Source organism: Oncorhynchus gorbuscha, linkage group LG11, assembly GCF_021184085.1.
Source record: "Oncorhynchus gorbuscha isolate QuinsamMale2020 ecotype Even-year linkage group LG11, OgorEven_v1.0, whole genome shotgun sequence".
NCBI lineage: Eukaryota > Metazoa > Chordata > Actinopteri > Salmoniformes > Salmonidae > Oncorhynchus > Oncorhynchus gorbuscha.
The window spans coordinates 51,911,276-51,935,571 of record NC_060183.1 but is presented as its reverse complement, the minus strand read 5'-3'; the positions used below and the strand labels follow the sequence as shown (position 1 = coordinate 51,935,571).

At 46.0% G+C, this 24,296-nt stretch overlaps 1 long non-coding RNA gene across 1 annotated transcript; it reads left to right on the top strand.

Moving 5' to 3' along the window:
* The first annotated feature begins 9,504 nt into the window (after nucleotides 1-9,504).
* LOC124047866 lies at nucleotides 9,505-11,192 on the top strand. The gene is made up of 3 exons (XR_006841137.1): nucleotides 9,505-9,663; nucleotides 10,288-10,415; nucleotides 10,683-11,192. It is a non-coding gene; the product is annotated as an uncharacterized LOC124047866 (long non-coding RNA).
* The last annotated feature ends 13,104 nt before the right edge of the window (nucleotides 11,193-24,296 follow it).

Here is a 24,296-nt window from a genome sequence, read left to right as displayed (position 1 = left end):
GTGAAGGGTTTCCAAACATCCACTACAGTTCTTTGCCATATTTTCTATCTGTTGGTCCAGACCTGGCCACCAGAAGTGGCTCCTTGCGAGCAGCTTCATTTTGACAATTCCAACATGACCTTCATGTAGTTGCTGCAAGACTCGATGTTGGCATTTCTGGGGTATCATGACTCTCATTCCCCACATCAAACATCCCTGGTCTGATTAGTGTAGTGTCAACAACGCGTTGTAATTTCGTTTCTCCGCTGGAAATACGGAGTCAGCTCCTTTCTGCCAGTAGCTGGCCATCCTGACATGGTGTAGGTGTACACTTTTGACAAGGTCACATCTTTCCTTGTCTCATGTTTGATAACTGTGCTTGTGACCGGTAGTGCCTCGAGCTGAGCGGTATGGAACATGTCCACTGCATCCACCCTCCTTTGCCTTTCTCTTGTACATGGCAGTCTGGATAATCCATCTGCATTTGTGTGGAGGGATGATGGCTTAAACTCAATGTCATACATATGACTGGCAAGGAACAGGGCATATCGCTGTAACCTGGCTGCTGTCATTGCTGGAATGCCTTTCTTTGGACTGAAAATGGAAAGCAACGGCTGGTGATCTGTAACCAGTGTGAAACGCTTGCCATATAGGTATGCGTGGAATTTCTTGACGCCCCACACTAGTGCCAGTGCTTCTTTGTCAATTTGTGAGTAGTTTTTCTCTGCATCATTCAATGTTCGTGACGCAAATGCAACTGGCCTCTCTGACCCATCTTTCAGTGTGTGTGAAAGGACTGCCCCTAATCCATAAGGGGACGCATCACAAGCCAACTTCACTGGCATTTCAGGGTCGTAATGCATCAGGACCTGTTCAGATGTTATGAGCCGTTTTGCCTCCAGAAATGCATTTTCACATTGCTCTGTCCACCGCCATGTCCTATTCTTTTCCAGGAGCTGATTTAGAGGCTGGAGTACTGCTGAAAGGTTTGGGAGGAATCTTCTGTAGTAATTGATCAGTCCCATGAAAGATCTCACTTCTGTGATATTTTGTGGTCGTGGTGCCTGTACCACTGCCTCGATTTTGTCCTGTGTTTTGTGCAATCCATTACAGTCAATCTCATGTCCACAGAAGACAATCTTGTCTTTGAAGAACTCACACTTCTTTAAGTTTGCCTGTAGACCATACTCTTTCAGTCTTTTCAGGACCTCTTCCAGGTTAGCAAGGTGCTCTTTGTCGGTCGTATCCTTTTCCTCTCGCTCTCATCCAACACCTCCCACTGCGTCCTGTTATGATCATGTCATCCAGGATACACTGGGTTCCTGGGATTCCTTGCAAAATCTGGTCAATAGTTCGTTGCCAAATGGCTGGGGCTGATGCAATGCCAAACACCAGGCGGTTATACCTGTATAGCCCTTTGTGTGTGTTTATTGTCAGGTACTGTTTGGAACTCTCTTCAACCGGTAGCTGCAGGTAAGCCTGTTTCAGATCGATTTTACTGAAGTGTTTCCCACCAGCTAGTGCAGCAAAGATGTCATCTAGGCGTGGTAGGGGGTATTGGTCCACATGCAACATTGGATTCACAGTTACCTTGAAGTCCCCACACATTCTAACAGACCCGTCTTTCTTCACAATAGGAACTATGGGTGTGGCCCATTCGCTTCTGTCCACTTTCGTCAGGATCCCTGTATCCTGCAAGCGATCGATTTCCGCTTCCACCTTTGGTCTCAGGGAGTATGGAACAGATCTGGCTTTGCAGAATTTTGGGGTTGCATCATCTTTAGTACAAGTTTTGCTGTGAAGCCTTTTACTGTTCCCATCTGATCACTGAAAACTGTATTGTATTTATTCCGCAAGTGTTCCAGTGTTTGGTCTGTGCCTTTCTCTTTGGACTGGAACGTGTGGAGCATTTTCAAGTCACACCAATTCAGCTTTATTTTTGAAAGCCATTCCCTGCCAAATAATGGGGGCCAGTTCCAGGCACCACATACAGCTGTAACTGCTGTGTTTGCCCCCATAATGCACTCTGACCTGCAACGCCCCCATTGGGCTCAATCTCTCTCCTGAGTATGTCTTCAGCAACACATTTGTGTTCTTCAGCTTGATAGCCTTAAAGTGCTCATTGTAGACAGTAGTGGAAATAATAGACACTGCAGATCCTGTGTCCAGCTCCATTTTGAGGGGTTTGCCTTCGATATCTGGTGTCACCCATATTATGCTACTGCTGGGAGAAGTCACTGTGTTTAACTCCATTGTACCAATTAATCGTTCATCTGAATCACTGCCACTGTTCCCTGCTAGTGCATTCACAGACCCTTTAATTTTCTCAGTTTTCCTGTTGTGACTGAATTTGGCTTTGCATGCTCTTTGAATGTGCCCCCTTCTACTGCATTTGTGACAAATTTCGTCTTTGAAACGGCAGTCCTCTGCTCTGTGACCATCTCTGTCACACCTGTTGCATTTTTCGGCCACACGGGGGCGTTGTCGACTGCGTGAAAACTTGTGCAGGGAAATTTGTGACAGGTCGGTACTTCTTTTACTTTGCAACTCAAAAGTATCTTTATTCGCGATTTCCATAGCCACAGCAATTTCAACAGCCTTTGCAAATGTGAGCTCTGATTCTGTGAGCAAACGTTTTTGAATGTGTTCATGTTTCAGTCCACAAACAAATCTATCCCTTAATGTGTCATTTAGGTTCTCTCTCAACTGGCAATGTTCAGACAGTTTCTTCAACACTGCTACATATGTATTAACACCCTCCCCCTCATTCTGATCTCTCTTGTGGAAACGAAAACGTTCCGCGATGAGGAGTGGTTTAGGTGATAGGTGATTTTGCAATATCTCCACAATCTCTGTGAATGTTTTATTTGAGGGCTTCAGAGGGGCAGTCAGATCTCTTAGCAAACTGTATGTTTTTGGGCCAATTAAACTCAACAACGCTGGCACTCTCTTGTTATCAGCAATGTCGTTTGCAATGAAGTACTGTTCCAGTCGTTCAATGGAAGTTGCCCAGTTTCCTTGCGTGTCATCAAACACATCTATTTTCCCGATGCTAGCCATTCTCTTTACCTCCGACTCCACGGGTCTTTGATCTGCCGCCTCGTTCTCGTCAGCTCTCCCCTCGTCCTCACTGCTTGCTAGCTGTTGTGCTAAAGAGTCAAAATCTTCCTCTCTTCCTACGAACTCCATCTGTATTCGTGATGCACACTGCAGGTAATCATCCTCGTCGCCATTGTAGTGTCTTAACACTTAGTACTTATTTATGTAATAAGAAAGACTCTGAATACAAGCAATTGAACTGGAGCTTCACATTTACTCAAACAGGTTAGTACCAGAATAACATAGAACAATACTGCGCATGACCAAGGGCGCTTCATCCTTAAAGGGGACATCAGTAATTAACAGAACATAACATTCCTTCTCTTATACAATCAGAGTTACTTTTACCAAACCACAACTGAAACATTTCCCAGAACTTGTTGTAGTTATTTTGCATCTTTTAATTTGAACTTGAACAGTTAGTTTTTGTTTGTTTGTTTATAAGTCTAGTCTGTCTGGTGGACGGTGCCTTCGTTCTGGGTAGCGCCTCAGATTGTCTGGAGGCTCCTGAACATCCTCAGTGTGTGCTTGTTCCATTATAGAGTCTGCTATAGCAGCACCTTCATCAACACGTTCCCTTCTTTCAGCCTGGGGTCTCTCTACTGCCCCACCGTCCTCTACAGTTCCTTGTGTGTCACTCTCGGGAGCTCTCTGTGCCTGTTCTCTCTCGATTGTTGTGCTGTTTTCCGTGGAATGCATTTGGTTAATGTGACGCCGCCACATTATGTCTGGGCTCACTTGAACCTGGTAAGTTCTGGGTCCCGTTTGTGTGTGTACGGTCCCTCTTGTCCATTTCCCTCCTCTTCTGTAGTCTCGCACCATCACTTCCTGTCCTGTTTGGAGATGGCGCTCCCGGCCACCGGAGAGCATCTTGGCTTGTTTGTTCAGCACTTCATTACGCCTATTTGGCTTCATGATGTCCAGCTGTGTGCGGAGAGGCCTCCCGAACATCAGTGCGGCTGGGCTTTCATTTGTTGTGGCATGTGGGGTGTTTCGGTAGGAGGCCAGGAACTTGGCCAGTTTTGTTTGCAAAGTCCCTTCATCTCGTTTTGCTGCACGGAGTCCTTGCTTTAGAGTTTGCACAAAGCGTTCTGCCAGCCCATTGGTGGCAGGGTGGTACGGAGCTGAAGTTGAGTGTTTGATTCCATTTACTGACATGAATCTTGTAAACTCGTCACTTACAAAAGCTTGCGCATTGTCACTTACCAGCTGCAGTGGCAAACCGAAGCGTGCAAACGTTGTTCTGAGACACTCTATCGTCTGAGCTGAGGTGGAGGAGTCAGTGCAAAACACCTCTGGCCATTTGGAATGGGCATCCACTATAACCAGAAACATGTGCTTTTCAAAAGGACCAGCGTAGTCCACATGAATTCTCTGCCATGGCTCTGCGGGCCATTCCCATGGGTGGACTGGGACAGGAGCAGGCATGTGAAGGGTTTCCAAACATCCACTACAGTTCTTTGCCATATTTTCTATCTGTTGGTCCAGACCTGGCCACCAGAAGTGGCTCCTTGCGAGCAGCTTCATTTTGACAATTCCAACATGACCTTCATGTAGTTGCTGCAAGACTCGATGTTGGCATTTCTGGGGTATCATGACTCTCATTCCCCACATCAAACATCCCTGGTACGTTGTAATTTCGTTTCTCCGCTGGAAATACGGAGTCAGCTCCTTTCTGCCAGTAGCTGGCCATCCTGACATGGTGTAGGTGTACACTTTTGACAAGGTCACATCTTTCCTTGTCTCATGTTTGATAACTGTGCTTGTGACCGGTAGTGCCTCGAGCTGAGCGGTATGGAACATGTCCACTGCATCCACCCTCCTTTGCCTTTCTCTTGTACATGGCAGTCTGGATAATCCATCTGCATTTGTGTGGAGGGATGATGGCTTAAACTCAATGTCATACATATGACTGGCAAGGAACAGGGCATATCGCTGTAACCTGGCTGCTGTCATTGCCGGAATGCCTTTCTTTGGACTGAAAATGGAAAGCAACGGCTGGTGATCTGTAACCAGTGTGAAACGCTTGCCAAATAGGTATGCGTGGAATTTCTTGACGCCCCACACTAGTGCCAGTGCTTCTTTGTCAATTTGTGAGTAGTTTTTCTCTGCATCATTCAATGTTCGTGACGCAAATGCAACTGGCCTCTCTGACCCATCTTTCAGTGTGTGTGAAAGGACTGCCCCTAATCCATAAGGGGACGCATCACAAGCCAACTTCACTGGCATTTCAGGGTCGTAATGCATCAGGACCTGTTCAGATGTTATGAGCCGTTTTGCCTCCAGAAATGCATTTTCACATTGCTCTGTCCACCGCCATGTCCTATTCTTTTCCAGGAGCTGATTTAGAGGCTGGAGTACTGCTGAAAGGTTTGGGAGGAATCTTCTGTAGTAATTGATCAGTCCCATGAAAGATCTCACTTCTGTGATATTTTGTGGTCGTGGTGCCTGTACCACTGCCTCGATTTTGTCCTGTGTTTTGTGCAATCCATTACAGTCAATCTCATGTCCACAGAAGACAATCTTGTCTTTGAAGAACTCACACTTCTTTAAGTTTGCCTGTAGACCATACTCTTTCAGTCTTTTCAGGACCTCTTCCAGGTTAGCAAGGTGCTCTTTGTCGGTGCGTCCTGTTATGATCATGTCATCCAGGATACACTGGGTTCCTGGGATTCCTTGCAAAATCTGGTCAATAGTTCGTTGCCAAATGGCTGGGGCTGATGCAATGCCAAACACCAGGCGGTTATACCTGTATAGCCCTTTGTGTGTGTTTATTGTCAGGTACTGTTTGGAACTCTCTTCAACCGGTAGCTGCAGGTAAGCCTGTTTCAGATCGATTTTACTGAAGTGTTTCCCACCAGCTAGTGCAGCAAAGATGTCATCTAGGCGTGGTAGGGGGTATTGGTCCACATGCAACATTGGATTCACAGTTACCTTGAAGTCCCCACACATTCTAACAGACCCGTCTTTCTTCACAATAGGAACTATGGGTGTGGCCCATTCGCTTCTGTCCACTTTCGTCAGGATCCCTGTATCCTGCAAGCGATCGATTTCCGCTTCCACCTTTGGTCTCAGGGAGTATGGAACAGATCTGGCTTTGCAGAATTTTGGGGTTGCATCATCTCTTAGTACAAGTTTTGCTGTGAAGCCTTTTACTGTTCCCATCTGATCACTGAAAACTGTATTGTATTTATTCCGCAAGTGTTCCAGTGTTTGGTCTGTGCCTTTCTCTTTGGACTGGAACGTGTGGAGCATTTTCAAGTCACACCAATTCAGCTTTATTTTTGAAAGCCATTCCCTGCCAAATAATGGGGGCCAGTTCCAGGCACCACATACAGCTGTAACTGCTGTGTTTGCCCCCATAATGCACTCTGACCTGCAACGCCCCCATTGGGCTCAATCTCTCTCCTGAGTATGTCTTCAGCAACACATTTGTGTTCTTCAGCTTGATAGCCTTAAAGTGCTCATTGTAGACAGTAGTGGAAATAATAGACACTGCAGATCCTGTGTCCAGCTCCATTTTGAGGGGTTTGCCTTCGATATCTGGTGTCACCCATATTATGCTACTGCTGGGAGAAGTCACTGTGTTTAACTCCATTGTACCAATTAATCGTTCATCTGAATCACTGCCACTGTTCCCTGCTAGTGCATTCACAGACCCTTTAATTTTCTCAGTTTTCCTGTTGTGACTGAATTTGGCTTTGCATGCTCTTTGAATGTGCCCCCTTCTACTGCATTTGTGACAAATTTCGTCTTTGAAACGGCAGTCCTCTGCTCTGTGACCATCTCTGTCACACCTTTTCGGCCACACGGGGGCGTTGTCGACTGCGTGAAAACTTGTGCAGGGAAATTTGTGACAGGTCGGTACTTCTTTTACTTTGCAACTCAAAAGTATCTTTATTCGCGATTTCCATAGCCACAGCAATTTCAACAGCCTTTGCAAATGTGAGCTCTGATTCTGTGAGCAAACGTTTTTGAATGTGTTCATGTTTCAGTCCACAAACAAATCTATCCCTTAATGTGTCATTTAGGTTCTCTCTCAACTGGCAATGTTCAGACAGTTTCTTCAACACTGCTACATATGTATTAACACCCTCCCCCCTCATTCTGATCTCTCTTGTGGAAACGAAAACGTTCCGCGATGAGGAGTGGTTTAGGTGATAGGTGATTTTGCAATATCTCCACAATCTCTGTGAATGTTTTATTTGAGGGCTTCAGAGGGGCAGTCAGATCTCTTAGCAAACTGTATGTTTTTGGGCCAATTAAACTCAACAACGCTGGCACTCTCTTGTTATCAGCAATGTCGTTTGCAATGAAGTACTGTTCCAGTCGTTCAATGGAAGTTGCCCAGTTTCCTTGCGTGTCATCAAACACATCTATTTTCCCGATGCTAGCCATTCTCTTTACCTCCGACTCCACGGGTCTTTGATCTGCCGCCTCGTTCTCGTCAGCTCTCCCCTCGTCCTCACTGCTTGCTAGCTGTTGTGCTAAAGAGTCAAAATCTTCCTCTCTTCCTACGAACTCCATCTGTATTCGTGATGCACACTGCAGGTAATCATCCTCGTCGCCATTGTAGTGTCTTAACACTTAGTACTTATTTATGTAATAAGAAAGACTCTGAATACAAGCAATTGAACTGGAGCTTCACATTTACTCAAACAGGTTAGTACCAGAATAACATAGAACAATACTGCGCATGACCAAGGGCGCTTCATCCTTAAAGGGGACATCAGTAATTAACAGAACATAACATTTACAATGACCAACAAAGACAAATGGCAGAAGGAGTATTTATAGACTGGGGATTGGAACCAGGTGTGTGTAATGATGACGAGACAGCCGGGGTTGATGAGTGAAGGGCGTTTGCCAGCAGTAGGTTCGGCAGTAGCTAGAAGGCCGGCGACACTGAACGCCTGAGCTGGACAGGAGGGGGAGCCAAAGCGAAGACTGGTGTAACAGTCAATCCAGAAAAGTTCAAGAACTTTGAAAGTTTCTTCGAGTGCAGTCGCAAAAACCATCACGGACTATGATGAAACTGGCTCTCATGAGGACCGCCACAGGAAAGGAAGACCCAGAGTTACCTCTGCTGCCTTGGATAAATTCATTAGAGTTTACCAGCCTCAGAAATTGCAGTCCAAATAAATTCTTCACAGAGTGACGAGTGACAGACACATCTCAACATCAACTGGAGGATCAGGTCTTCATGGTTGAATTGCTGCAAAGAAACCACTACTAAAGGACAACAATAAGTAGAAGAGACTTGCTTTGGCCAAGATACACATGGACATTAGACTGGTGGAAATCTGTCCTTTGGTCTGATGAGTTCAAATGTGAGATTTTTAGTCACAACTGCCGTGTCTTTGTGAGTCGCAGAGTAGGGGAACGGTCGCTCTCCGCATGTGTGCTTCCCACTGTGAAGCATTGAGGAGGAGGTGTGATGTGCTTTGCTGGTGACACTGTCAGTGATTTATTTAGAATTCAATGCACACTTAACCAGCATGGCTACCACAGCATTTTGCAGCAATATGCCATCCCATCTGGTTTGCGCTTAGTGGGACTATCATTTGTTTTTCAACAGGACAACACACCTCCAGGCTGTGCAAGAGCTATTTGACCAATAAGGAGAGTGATGGGGTGCTGCATCAGACGACCTGGCCTCCACAATCACCCAACCTCAACCCAATTGAGATGTTTTGGGATGAGTTGGACTGCAGAGTGAAGAAAAAGCAGCCAACAAGTACTCAGCATATGTGGGAACTTCTTCAAGACTGTTGGAAAAGCATTCTAAGAGAAGCTGGTTGAGGGAATGCCAAGAGTGTGCAAATCTGTCATCAAGGCAAAGGCCGGCTACTTTGAAGATGCACTTTTTTGGTTACCAAATGATTCCATACGTTTTTAATTCACAGTTTGGATGTCTTTACTATTATTCTACAATGTAGAAAATTGTCAAATAAAGAAAAACCCTTGACTGGTACTTTAAGTCTTGGCAAAATGGGTTGAGTTGCAGGAAACTAGCTTTAAAACTGCTCAAATTCCCTCCGCCCTATAACAAAATATAAAGAATTGCAGAAAGCTTGCTTTAAAATTGCAACATTTTCTCTAATCCATATGGGAAAATGTGTAGAATTGCAGTTGTTGTTGTAAACCTATACAGGAATACCACCACATATGGTTGTTAATTAGAATTTAAAAAGGAGATATGCATTGAATTTCGACAGTCTAAGTTGCATGTCCTTTGAGTTCGTATTAACAACCATTTGTGGTTGTATTCCTGTATAGGTTTACAACATCAACTAACAGCACTGATAGGCTCACGCCCCGATCACACCAATAGTGTCGCAGCATCATCTGGATATGTGTGCAGCAACAGTTCAAAATTCTCCTTCTGCAAGGCCAACACAGCGTTCCATTTGAAACATATACCAAAACGCCTTTGACAATCGGTGTGATAGAGACGTAAATGCATCAGAAAGCGAAAGTGAAATAGTATTCTGTAGTTTCCTTCTAAACTTTTGTAACTTTAAAAGAGAGGAGAACATTCATACAAAGGTAGCCTACATCTCCCGAGCTAGAACATCAACCTTGGTAAGGCGATGTTTGAGATATTTTCCAATAGAATGTGTTCATTTATGTGCGATTTGAATTCGTTTGGAATATAATCAGAATATAATCGAAAATCTGAGTGACGGAGTTGGATGGCTTTTTCCTGAACTTGTAAACTGGCATAATGCAATGAACAGTGCGTAATTTGACAAATACATGTGTGTTTGACTTGCATTGTATATTTATGTTTTTAACGACATTTAGCAGTTATGTAATGTCCTATACTGTAATCGGTAGAGAGAAACAACCTGGTTTCAGAGCATTTCATATTATTCTGAATGTATAAATCTGAAGGAATTAATTTACTGCGATATGTTATGTTCGGTATGGTTACATAAGACAAATGGTTACTTATCAAGGCAAAAACTTAACCCGTTTAGATAACCCTTCACCCAATCCTAACCATAACCCTTTAACGTAGGCTGAGTAGATGTTTGTAGATCAAATCAGCAATCATATTCTGTCTACATGAGATGTGACTCAAATTGGCTGTATGCTGTCTCCATATCTGTATTCCTTGATAGGTCTAGGACTTCAGTCAACTTTACAAAATGAAATAGATCATGTTTTCCCTCATATTCAAATTTTCTGTGTCTATTGACATAGAATGGCATCTGGTCCGGAATCTGGGTCTTCTTCTGGCCAACCCTTCAACATCTCAGCCAATAATGGGTCCAGTGTCAACGCTCCCATAATGACTGGTAACACCATTGGGGCAATCCATCATCATACAGGTGATGACGGGTAGTGTAAAATCTACACTTTTAACACAATGATTTTGCACAAAATAAGTAAACTGAGAATTGCACTCATATGAGACAAAAGTTAAATTATTGACAAATACTGACATAAAACATTCACACTCAATCATACCAATCGTACCAATCATACCAATCATACCAATCGTTCGAGTTTGCGCATACGGCAGCTAGAATGATTTCCATTTGACTCATCTCTATCTCTATGGATATTCATTATAACAGAGTCCTCTTCTCTTGCAGGCCCTTTGTCTGCGGCACCCCAGCACACCAGACCCTCCAGCCCCATGATGTCATCAGTTCATGATTTCCTGAAAACACACAAGAATGATTTGGAGAACAGGATGGGCAACCTTCGTCCCACCCTCAGCAATCTCATAGACCTTGGGGTTTTGAGTGAGGAGGATAGAGAGGAGATAGAGATCAAAACCACACGGACCAAGAAAAATGAAGCTCTGCTGACCATGGTCATTAACAAGGGGAAAACATTTTTACCAGGCCCTGAAAAAAGCAGACCGTTACTTGGTGAAAGACCTAGAGGGATAAACTACCTCCTGATACACTGCCATATCCATAATTGCCTATTCCATTACGTTATGAAATAAGACCAAATGTTTACGAATAAATCATCCAAATGAGGATAGTTTATTTAAATTCCATTAGAACATGAATTAGAAAGGTAATTCCAATGACATTATCTTATCTGTCATACCATGAATCAATAAACACGTTTTTTAAAATATTTTTTAAATCTTTGCATGTTCTTGTGTCTAGGGTTGATGTGGCCCTAGCTGCACTGCAGATATATTTTCATTTGGTGTTACATCTTTTCATTACATGAACCTAGGCCTCATACTGGACTCCTTCAGCTCCCTCCTGCAAGAAAATGTTGCTTACATTTTCTTGTCTTATTTGGCAATAATAATGTATGCTGTGTAGAAAGTATTCACACCTTTTGACTTTTTTCCACATTATCTTGTGTTCCAAAGTGGAATTAAAATGGATGTAATTGTCATTTTTGGTCAACAATCTACACAAAAGGCCAGGCAACAGCTCTCAGTTTAGAGACCTATATGTTTGTGTGGGCTCTGGTATGATTTCCAAACCGTAGGGATCAAGGTAAGGATCATCTTTGGTGACAAACAACCCCACTCTGTATAGAATTGGTCCCCATTTCAACACTTTAATAATGCCACTTTAATAATGTTTCCATATCTTGCATTATCCCATCTACTGCATCTTGCCTGTGCCGCTCGGTCATTGCTCATCCATATATTTATATGTATATATTCTTAGTCCTTTACTTAGATTTGTGTGTATTAGGTAGTTGTTGTGGAATTGTTAAATGACATGTTAGATATTGCTGCAATGTCGGAACTAGAAGCACAAGCATTTCACTACACTCGCAATAACATCTTTCGAACCATGTGTATGATCTTTTTCACTGATATTGATTTCAAATCAAATCATATCCAATTTTATTGGTCACATACACATGGGTTCGAAAGATGTTATTGCGAGTGTAGTGAAATCGCTTGTGCTTCTAGTTCCGAAGTGCAGCAATATCTAACATGTAATTCCACAACAACTACCTAATAGACACAAATCTTAGTAAAGGAATGGATGTTGATATTGACTGAGATGATGAACTGTAGTTACTAAATTGTCCACTAGATGAAGGGCTTTACCACCATGTTGAGCTTGGCTGTAGCGAATGCTCCAGTATCAGCAACTTCTGATGTTATTGGCTGACTATTGAGAATTTAGTGACCTTTGAGAGATTTATTTTTATTTTTAATTTAAATATTTTTTTATATATTATTTGATTTTATTTATTTTAATTTTATTTTTTGAATCCATTATTTTACCAGGTAAATTGACTGAGAACACGTTCTCATTTACAGCAACGACCTGGGGAATAGTTACAGGGGAGAGGAGGGGGATGAATGAGCCAATCGTAAACTGGGGATTATGGTTTGAGGGCCAGATTGGGAATTTTGCCAGGACATCACTCAGGACATCTCTCCTAACTGGCCACATTGATTACCCATGGGCACCTTTGAGGGCCTGGTCCATCATAGACTTGGCAGGAGCAGGCAGAGAAACATGGCACCCATTCAAAATGGGATGATATGCTTACATTTTCACATTCAGCACATGCACATGGTGTAGTGACGTCCTAACCTGGGACTTTAGTGAACCTACTGTTTTCCCTTATCTGTTAAAAGACTACATAGAGAGGGTGTACATTTGATGGAAATATAGGCTTTTGAGAATAGTATAGCTATTATAATCAACAGGCTACTGCAGGCGTGAGAGAGTAGTCAGTTGTTTTCCCTCTCCTGATGATAACCTGGTGACAGACTACGGTGACCTGCAGTTTTTCTGCCTGCCTTTGTGGGAAGATGTTGGCCTGTTAAGTACGAGGGAGAGGGAAAGCAGGAGTGGGGAGAGGGAGAGTGAAAGAAGCAGAAAGAGGGTGGGGGAATGAGAGAGAGAGATTATTCATCAATGTTTTATATAGTTCTATACGAGGCATAAAGTGGAGAGCAACTCCCCTGGCAGCAGGAGAAGAGAGGATCCTGGGAGACTTGCAACAATAATATAAATCTCAGGGCCATGTGGGGAATGTATCAATAGACGGCGAGTGCGTTATCGTAAACTTTTCAAGCTTCCATTCCCAGGGAAGGCATTATACGTCGGTGGGCGGACAGTAACGGTGGTGAACGGCGAAGCTGCTCAGCCCTCCCCTGTGCGATCACTTTTACGTGCACATGTCCGCAAGTCCTTCTCTCCCTCTCTCCCCTCTCTCCCTGTTTATTGGAGCCGAACAACAAGTCGTTCTCCCTCTCTCCCCTCTCTCCATGTTTATTGGAGCCGGACAACAAGTCGTTCTCTCCCTCTCTCCCCTCTCTCCCTGTTTATTGGAGCCGGGCAACAAGTCGTTCTCTCCCTCTCTCCCCTCTCTCCCTGTTTATTGGAGCCGGACAACAAGTCGTTCTCTCCCTCTCCTCCCCTCTCTCCCTGTTTATTGGAGTCGGACAACAAGTCGTTCTCTCCCTCTCTCCCCTCTCTCCCTGTTTATTGGAGCCGGACAACAAGTCGTTCTCTCCCTCTCTCCCCTCTCTCCCTGTTTATTGGAGCCAGACAACAAGTCGTTCTCTCCCTCTCTCCCCTCTCTCCCTGTTTATTGGAGCCGGACAACAAGTCGTTCTCTCCCTCTCTCCCCTCTCTCCCTGTTTATTGGAGCCGGACAACAAGTCGTTCTCTCCCTCTCTCCCCTCTCTCCCTGTTTATTGGAGCCGGGCAACAATCTGTGGCGCCACACTCACAACTCAGCTTAATACTGCTTAAAAAATGGGTTTTGTGGACTGGGTAAAAATAAAATGTATTTTATATGGCTTCCTTTGAGAAGGCTTTGTTGTGCTGTCATCCTCGTCTTGTGTCAGATTTGCCTGTCTAATGATGGTTAATAATAGAATGGGGTACATCTGCAAACCATGCTGCTCACCATCCACAGCCCCTGCCAACTACCTCCACTACTCTAATACAGGTGCTATGTGCAGGTACTATGTGTGATTATATAGACTAGATTTTACTATTACGATTCTCTATGATGGACTTTCTGTCTGGGACTGAGGTTAGACAGTACTGTGTGTGTGTGTGTGTGTGTGTGTGTGTGTGTGTGTGTGTGTGTGTGTGTGTGTGTGTGTGTGTGTGTGTGTGTGTGTGTGTGTGTGTGTGTGTGTGTGTGTGTGTGTGTGTGTGTGTGTGTGTGTGTGTGTGTGTGTGTGTGTGTGTGCCTGCGTGCGTGCGTGCGTGCGACTGTGCGTGCGTGTGACTGTGTGTGTGTGCGACTGTGTGTGTGTGTGCGACTGTGTGTGCACGACTGTGTGTGTGTGGGCGACTGTGTGTTCGCCTGCATGTGTGTTGTATGTGTTTCTGAGTAATGTACATGTGAGTACACCTGTGTGTATGATATAATGTGTGTGTGTGTGTGTGTGTGTCTGTCAGAATGAGGGAGCACATGTGAATTCATGCCCCTCAACACTCACACAGTTGGTTCTTTCATTGTGCACAGCTTGCGTCACAGCCCATACAGACCCCTCACTTCTCTCTCTGCCATGACCACAGGCAAGAGCAGATTTACAGTTGAAGCCCTTTAACTAAGCTTGTGTGTGTGTGTGTGTGTGTGTGTGTGTGTGTGTGTGTGTGTGTGTGTGTGTGTGTGTGTGTGTGTGTGTGTGTGTGTGTGTGTGTGTGTGTGTGTGTGTGTGTGTGTGTGTGTGTGTGTGTGTGTGTGTGTGTGTGTGTGTGTGTGCTACCTGGGATGGGGCGGCAGCGTAGCCTAGTGGTTAGAGCGTTGGACTAGTAACTGGAAGGTTGTGAGTTCAAACCCCTGAGCTGACAAGGTACAAATCTGTCGTTCTGCCCCTGAACAGGCAGTTAACCCACTGTTCCCAGGCCGTCATTGAAAATAAGAATATGTTCTTAACTGACTTGCCTGGTTAAAAAAGTTTATTTTTTATTTTATTTTTTATGTGCTACCTGGGATCAGGCCTGCCTGCCTGTTTGTTTATTAATCACGTTGCTCTCAACTGACTCCAGACCAGTGCTATGTTGTGTACAAATCTAGATTTACATAAGACAGGAAGTTGGGAGACAGGTATAGCTTCCGCATCAAAATATTGTTTTTGGCACTTGAGTGCACTGTACACAAAAACCTCTGTCTTTTTCCGTGTATTCAGTGGTGTTTACTTTAGAGGCAATAATTTAGTATCTTTACCTGACAACTCAAACTGAATTCTTCTGCTGCTCTATCGTTTGCTACATACTTCAGTCTGAGACTGACATCAATAAAGTTGTTTGTTGTAATGTCAAAATGAGGGTTGTTGTACAGAACAAAGTAATTGGATCATATCTTACCAATCAGAGTATCAATGCCCACTTTACCCACATGTGTTCTGGCTCTGGCCCAACTCATCAGTTTCTGCGACCAATCAGACGGTCTGGTTTTCCAGATTTCCAATAGTATCTGTGCTTTTCTAAGAAGCTAAATAATATGTTTAGAGGATTTTTTTTCAGAGTATGAACTTCTCCATTCAACTTAATGTAGTTCATGTCTTTCCTTTCAATGTAATTTTTCTGGAAAACCATTTGAGGGAAGCTACAGGGACCAGTATCAAAATCTAACACAGACAATGTATGTCCTCATACTGTGATGCAGGGAGTCCACCCCATAGACGCTCTCCCCCATGTGACTGTGCTATAGAGTCCACCCCATAGACGCTCTCCCCCATGTGACTGTGCTATAGAGTCGACCCCATAGACGCTCTCCCCCATGTGACTGTGCTATAGAGTCGACCCCATAGACGCTCTCCCCCATGTGACTGTGCTATAGAGTTGACCCCATAGACGCTCTCCCCCATGTGACTGTGCTATAGAGTCCACCCCATAGACGCTCTCCCCCATGTGACTGTGCTATAGAGTCCACCCCATAGACGCTCTCCCCCATGTGACTGTGCTATAGAGTTGACCCCATAGACTCCCCCATGTGACTGTGCTATAGAGTCCACCCCATAGACGCTCTCCCCCATGTGACTGTGCTATAGAGTCCACCCCATAGACGCTCTCCCCATGTGACTGTGCTATAGAGTCCACCCCATAGACGCTCTCCCCATGTGACTGTGCTATAGAGTCGACCCCATAGACGCTCTCCCCCATGTGACTGTGCTATAGAGTCGACCCCATAGACGCTCTCCCCCATGTGACTGTGCTATAGAGTCCACCCCATAGACGCTCTCCCCCATGTGACTGTGCTATAGAGTCCACCCCATAGACGCTCTCCCCCATGTGACTGTGCTATAGAGTCCACCCCATAGACGCTCTCCCCCATGTGACTGTGCTATAGAGTCCACCCCATAGACGCTCTCCCCCTGTCATGCAGGTGAAAGAGGACCCAAAAGCGACTTAACAGAAACAGAGTTTATTTAAGTCCAAACAGGGAATAACAGAAATCCTCTAGACTTGTAGAGGGGAAATAACTGGAGAAGCGGCCACAGACTGCAGGTCGCTTCGGGTAGGCGCAGGCCGTAGTCGACAGAGACACCTGCTCACACGCAGCATCTGATGAAGGCAAAAAAACACGACAGGACAGGGCGATACACAATCACAGCAAAAACACGACAGGACAGGGCGAAACGCAATCACAGCATGGTGAATACAATACAAGGAACCGACGGGACAGGAACGGATCACAAAGGAATAAATAGGGACTCTAATCAGGGGAAAGGATCGGGAACAGGTGTGGGAAGATTAAATGATGATTAGGGGAATAGGAACAGCTGGGAGCAGGAACGGAACGATAGAGAGAAGAGAGAGCGAGAGAGTGAGAGAGGGAGGGGGAGAGAGAGGGATAGAAGGAGGGAAAGAACCAAATAAGACCAGCAGAGGGAAACGAATAGCATGGGGAGCACAGGGACAAGACATGATAATAAATGACAAACATGACAGTACCCCCCACTCACCGAGCGCCTCCTGGCGCACTCGAGGAGGAATCCTGGCGGCAACGGAGGAAATCATCGATGAGTGAACGGTCCAGCACGTCCCGAGACGGAACCCAACTCCTCTCCTCAGGACCGTAACCCTCCCAATCCACTAGGTATTGGTGACCCCGTCCCCGAGAACGCATGTCCATGATCTTATGTACCTTGTAAATAGGTGCGCTCTCGACAAGGACGGGAGGGGGGAGGGAAGACGAACGGGGTGCGAAGAAAGGGCTTAACACAGGAGACATGGAAGACAGGATGGACGCGACGAAGATGTCGCGGAAGAAGCAGTCGCACAGCGACAGGATTGACGACCTGGGAGACACGGAACGGACCAATGAACCGCGGAGTCAACTTACGAGAAGCTGTCGTAAGAGGAAGGTTGCGAGTGGAAAGCCACACTCTCTGGCCGCAACAATACCTTGGACTCTTAATCCTGCGTTTATTGGCGGCTCTCACCGTCTGTGCCCTGTAACGGCAAAGTGCAGACCTCACCCTCCTCCAGGTGCGCTCACAACGTTGGACAAACGCTTGAGCGGAGGGAACGCTGGACTCGGCAAGCTGGGATGAGAACAGAGGAGGCTGGTAACCCAGACTACTCTGAAACGGAGATAACCCGGTAGCAGACGAAGGAAGCGAATTGTGAGCGTATTCTGCCCAGGGGAGCTGTTCTGCCCAAGACGCAGGGTTTCTGAAAGAAAGGCTGCGTAGTATGCGACCAATCGTCTGATTGGCCCTCTCTGCTTGACCGTTAGACTGGGGATGAAACCCGGAAGAGAGACTGACGGACGCACCAATCAAACGACAGAACTCCCTCCAAAACTGTGACGTGAATTGCGGGCCTCTGTCTGAAACGGCGTCTAACGGGAGGCCATGAATTCTGAATACATTCTCAATAATGATTTGTGCCGTCTCCTTAGCGGAAGGAAGTTTAGCGAGGGGAATGAAATGTGCCGCCTTAGAGAACCTATCGACAACCGTCAGAATCACAGTCTTCCCCGCAGACAAAGGCAGACCGGTAATGAAGTCTAAGGCAATGTGAGACCATGGTCGAGAAGGAATGGGGAGCGGTCTGAGACGACCGGCAGGAGGAGAGTTACCCGACTTAGTCTGCGCGCAGTCCGAACAAGCAGCCACGAAACGGCGCGTGTCACGCTCCTGAGTCGGCCACCAAAAGCGCTGGCGAATAGACGCAAGAGTGCCTCGAACACCGGGATGACCAGCTAACTTGGCAGAGTGAGCCCACTGAAGAACAGCCAGACGAGTGGAAACAGGAACGAAAAGGAGGTTACTAGGACAAGCGCGCGGCGACGCAGTGTGCGTGAGTGCTTGCTTAACCTGTCTTTCAATTCCCCAGACTGTTAACCCGACAACACGCCCATAAGGAAGAATCCCTCGGGATCAGTAGAAGCCACAGAAGAACTAAACAGACGGGATAAGGCATCAGGCTTGGTGTTCTTGCTACCCGGACGGTAAGAAATCACAAACTCGAAACGAGCGAAAAACAACGCCCAACGAGCTTGACGGGCATTAAGTCGTTTGGCAGAACGGATGTACTCAAGGTTCTTATGGTCTGTCCAAACGACAAAAGGAACGGTCGCCCCCTCCAACCACTGTCGCCATTCGCCTAGGGCTAAGCGGATGGCGAGCAGTTCACGGTTACCCACATCATAGTTGCGCTCAGATGGCGACAGGCGATGAGAAAAATAAGCGCAAGGATGAACCTTATCGTCAGACTGGAAGCGCTGGGATAGAATGGCTCCCACGCCTACCTCTGAAGCGTCAACCTCGACAATGAATTGTCTAGTGACGTCAGGAGTAACGAGGATAGGAGCGGACGTAAAACGTTCTTTTAGAAGATCAAAAGCTCCCTGGGCGGAACCGGACCACTTAAAACACGTCTTGACAGAAGTAAGAGCTGTGAGAGGGGCAGCAACTTGACCGAAATTACGAATGAAACGCCGATAGAAATTAGCGAAACCTAAAAAGCGCTGCAACTCGACACGTGACCTTGGAACGGGCCAATCACTGACAGCTTGGACCTTAGCGGAATCCATCTGAATGCCTTCAGCGGAAATAACGGAACCGAGAAAAGTAACGGAGGAGACATGAAAAGAGCACTTCTCAGCCTTTACGTAGAGACAATTCTCTAAAAGGCGCTGTAGAACACGTCGAACGTGCTGAACATGAATCTCGAGTGACGGAGAAAAAATCAGGATATCGTCAAGATAGACAAAAACAAAAATGTTCAGCATGTCTCTCAGAACATCATTAACTAATGCCTGAAAAACAGCTGGCGCATTGGCGAGACCGAACGGCAGAACCCGGTACTCAAAATGCCCTAACGGAGTGTTAAACGCCGTTTTCCACTCGTCCCCCTCTCTGATGCGCACGAGATGGTAAGCGTTACGAAGGTCCAACTTAGTAAAGCACCTGGCTCCCTGCAGAATCTCGAAGGCTGATGACATAAGGGGAAGCGGATAACGATTCTTAACCGTTATGTCATTCAGCCCTCGATAATCCACGCAGGGGCGCAGAGTACCGTCCTTCTTCTTAACAAAAAGAACCCCGCCCCGGCCGGAGAAGAAGAAGGCACTATGGTACCGGCGTCAAGAGACACAGACAAATAATCCTCGAGAGCCTTACGTTCGGGAGCCGACAGAGAGTATAGTCTACCTCGAGGAGGAGTGGTCCCCGGAAGGAGATCAATACTACAATCATACGACCGGTGAGGAGGAAGGGAGTTGGCTCGGGACCGACTGAAGACCGTGCGCAGATCATGATATTCCTCCGGCACTCCTGTCAAATCGCCAGGTTCCTCCTGAGAAGTAGGGACAGAAGAAACGGGAGGGATGGCAGACATTAAACACTTCACATGACAAGAAACGTTCCAGGATAGGATAGAATTACTAGACCAATTAATAGAAGGATTATGACATACTAGCCAGGGATGACCCAAAACAACAGGTGTAAACGGTGAACGGAAAATCAAAAAAGAAATAGTCTCACTGTGGTTACCAGATACTGTGAGGGTTAAAGGTAGTGTCTCAAATCTGATACTGGGAAGATGACTACCATCTAAGGCGAACATGGGCGTAGGCTTATCTAACTCTCTGAAAGGAATGTCATGTTTCCGAACCCATGCTTCGTCCATGAAACAACCCTCAGCCCCAGAGTCTATCAAGGCACTACATGTAGCACCCGAACCGGTCCAGCGTAGGTGGACCGACAAAGTAGTACAGGACCTTGATGGAGAGACTTGAGTAGTTGCGCTCACCTGTAGCCCTCCGCTTACAGATGAGCTCTGGCTTTTACTGGACATGAATTAACAAAATGTCCAGCAACTCCGCAATAGAGGCACAGGCGGTTGGTGATCCTCCGTTCCCTCTCCTTATTCGAGATGCGAATCCCTCCCAGCTGCATGGGCTCAGTCTCAAAGCCAGAGGAGGGAGATGGTTGCGATGCGGAGCAGGGAAACACCGTTGATGCGAGCTCTCTTCCACGAGCCCGGTGACGAAGATCTACCCGTCGTTCTATGCGGATGGCGAGAGCAATCAAAGAGTCCACATCTGAAGGAACCTCCCGGGAGAGAATCTCATCCTTAACCACTGCGTGGAGTCCCTCCAGAAAACGAGCGAGCAGCGCCGGCTCGTTCCACTCACTAGAGGCAGCAAGAGTGCGAAACTCAATGGAATAATCCGTTATGGACCGTTCACCTTGGCATAAGGAAGCCAGGGCCCTAGAAGCCTCCCCACCAAAAACTGAACGGTCAAAAACCCGAATCATCTCCTCTTTAAAGTTCTGGAATTTGTTAGAGCAATCAGCCCTTGCCTCCCAGATAGCTGTGCCCCATTCTCGAGCCCGGCCAGTAAGGAGTGAAATGACGTAAGCAACCCGAGCTCTCTCTCTAGAGTATGTGTTGGGTTGGAGAGAGAACACAATCTCACACTGCGTGAGAAAGGAGCGGCACTCAGTGGGCTGCCCGGAGTAGCAAGGTGGGTTATTAACCCTAGGTTCTGGAGGCTCGGCAGGCCAGGAAGTAACAGGTGGCACGAGACGTAGACTCTGGAACTGTCCAGAGAGGTCGGAAACCTGAGCGGCCAGGTTCTCCACGGCATGGCGAGCAGCAGACAATTCCTGCTCGTGTCTGCCGAGCATGGCTCCTTGGATCTCGACGGCAGTGTAACGAGCGTCTGAAGTCGCTGGGTCCATTCCTTGGTCGGTTCCTTCTGTCATGCAGGTGAAAGAGGACCCAAAAGCGACTTAACAGAAACAGAGTTTATTTAAGTCCAAACAGGGAATAACAGAAATCCTCTAGACTTGTAGAGGGGAAATAACTGGAGAAGCGGCCACAGACTGCAGGTCGCCGGGTAGGCGCAGGCCGTAGTCGACAGAGACACCTGCTCACACGCAGCATCTGATGAAGGCAAAAAAACACGACAGGACAGGGCGATACACAATCACAGCAAAAACACGACAGGACAGGGCGAAACGCAATCACAGCATGGTGAATACAATACAAGGAACCGACGGGACAGGAACGGATCACAAAGGAATAAATAGGGACTCTAATCAGGGGAAAGGATCGGGAACAGGTGTGGGAAGATTAAATGATGATTAGGGGAATAGGAACAGCTGGGAGCAGGAACGGAACGATAGAGAGAAGAGAGAGCGAGAGAGTGAGAGAGGGAGGGGGAGAGAGAGGGATAGAAGGAGGGAAAGAACCAAATAAGACCAGCAGAGGGAAACGAATAGCATGGGGAGCACAGGGACAAGACATGATAATAAATGACAAACATGACACCCCCATGTGACTGTGCTATAGAGTCGAGGCAAGGAGTAGACCCATGATGCTATTCTCTCTATATATATATCCTGGAACTGGCTGGTGGCACTCCGTATGTGTGTACATGTATGTGTGGTGTGTGTACATGTATGTGTGGTGTGTGTACATGTATGTGTGGTGTGTGTACATGTATGTGTGGTTTGTGTGTGGCAGGTAGCCTGGAAGGCACCACCACCGCAGGTAGTGTTGCTACCAACCAGCTCACATGTGATACAAGTCAGTATTTGACGTCCATCCATGTCTGAGGATGTTGGGAGATGACGTGGAAACCGTCCACCAGGGGCAACAGTGAGCGCTGTTACCTTCATGTAGGTTTTGGTTTTGCTGGACAGGGATGGTGGAGGACGCAAGCATCTGCCTCAGATTTTTTTTTTCCTCCCAAAACTGAACCCTTAACTTAACCATTCGGAGTTAATAATGAACCTTTCGGAATTTGGAGTGAATGCCTAAACTTAACCTTTGAAACACTTTGAAATTTGACATTTGGAACAACTTCAAATTTTGAGGTTTGAGAAATATGGATGATCGTCTAATTCTGACGTGGGACTGTGAGAGCTGGTAGGTTGCCACTCAGGGCAGATTTATCTGTGGTGTACAGGTGGCAGATAGCTGTTAGCACCGCTGTTAGCACCGCAGCCATATCAAGAATGGAGCCTGACGGGTGAGAACAAAATGGCTGAATTTGGCAACAGTGTTAGAATTTCAGCCACAGATCAAAGGAGAATGCTTTCTACTGACATCAAAGTTTTTTTTCTTTCAAGTCAAATCACTCAATACCAGTTTTAACACGGAGCAGGGAATGGAACGTTTTTCAATAGCTATGTATTACTATCAACAGGATTTACTGCAATGGTGTGTGAGGAACTTCTGTGTTTGAGAGACAGACTAAAGCTGTCGCATAATGCAAATACCAGACGTAGATTTGAGGCAGGAAGGCAGGCTACCTCTCCAAAGTCAACTCCTGGATGTTGACTTTTCTTTCAAGCCCAGAACATGAACACGGTCCATAACATTTATAGGATTACAGTATGCTGTTATAAATTATGAAAATGTAAGGAAATGCACATTTCCCAGACAGTCTACGAAGTCCCCATTCAAAAGGGCCATGATACCATCTCTTGAATAAACATTCCTATGCACCCCTCTGTACTCCCCACAGGTCTGAGTGTTGATGAATGGGCTGCTGACAGATGGTCACATGGCTCAGCAGGGCCTATCCCACAGCGTTATCTGCACCAGTGGATCTGGTAATCATTGATTATCTCTCAGGTTGAACGACAGTACCAGGTCCTAGTAGGCTGGGAGGCCAATCATCGCCCCTCCTGAAGTAAGGACAGATCAACAAAACCAAGACTGAGAACCAGCAGCCTCGCTGTAAGAAGTGAAACTGTCCTCCAAAGAACAATGAAAAGCAACGGGGATCAGCCTGTTTATCGGTTTCACAAGGTGGTTTGTCACTTTCTTCCTCACAGATATACTCATCGAGCTAAGCATGTTACCATCTTACGCTCCTTGCTTCTCTGTCATGGTGATCACAGAAGCAGTGACCATTGTACTGTATTTGACTATGCCAGAAATAGTTTATCGATGGGTACATTAAATCTTTCCTTTTTTTTGTTTGTTCTTGATCTAAAAGGTCACCGTATGGAAGGAATACAAGGACAGCAAAGAAATAATAGGTCTCTTTGTTCAGTGGAGAAAATGTTTCTCTCGTGAAGATTTATGATGTTCGGGGGGGAGGGGCTGCTTTCTGGAATAGGGAACATGTTTAAAGATGAAGACTAATTACATGGTCTTGATGTTCTCTCAATACTAATGTCTTGACACATGGGCCACAATGATTTAGCAACACGTGTGAGGAGAAGAAACAGGATTTAGCAATGCAGCTCGTCCCCGTATTTATTAAGCGCCAGGGCAGTCTGGGTTCACATCGCCTGGCAACAGAAAACAGACTCAGAGGAGCTCATGTAAATTACATTACACCAAGCGTAGCAGAGAATTGGCTTTTGTGCTCGGTAGCGAGGCTACTTTGAATTTCTAAATGTTTCAAACACAACGGAATCCTGTCCTATCCTCAGTCCGTCAGTGAGTTTTTCTGGTCTGTTTGCCCATGCGACAGCCAAGAAATCTATGACAGATATACCCTCATTTCTTCTGCTGGCTCCATGGCCAGGCTTGGAGAGAAATCCCTAAACCTTGGTATGTTTGAATGTTCCAGGCATTTCCGGGCAGTTTCAGAGGGAATGCCAGTTCACAGCCGGAATGGAATATGTATGTTTGATAGAATAATAATCAAATGGATATTGATTTTGTTTTGCAAGCCCTGATTCAATACTTGTGTTTTGTTTATCTGGTCCTGAAAAATGACCCGATAGTTGCTAAATTCAGCAACTGCATTTGATGAAAAGCATGTTTACTCTGTGAGTCTCACCAGCTGGCCTCCTTACACAACGTTCCTTTTAT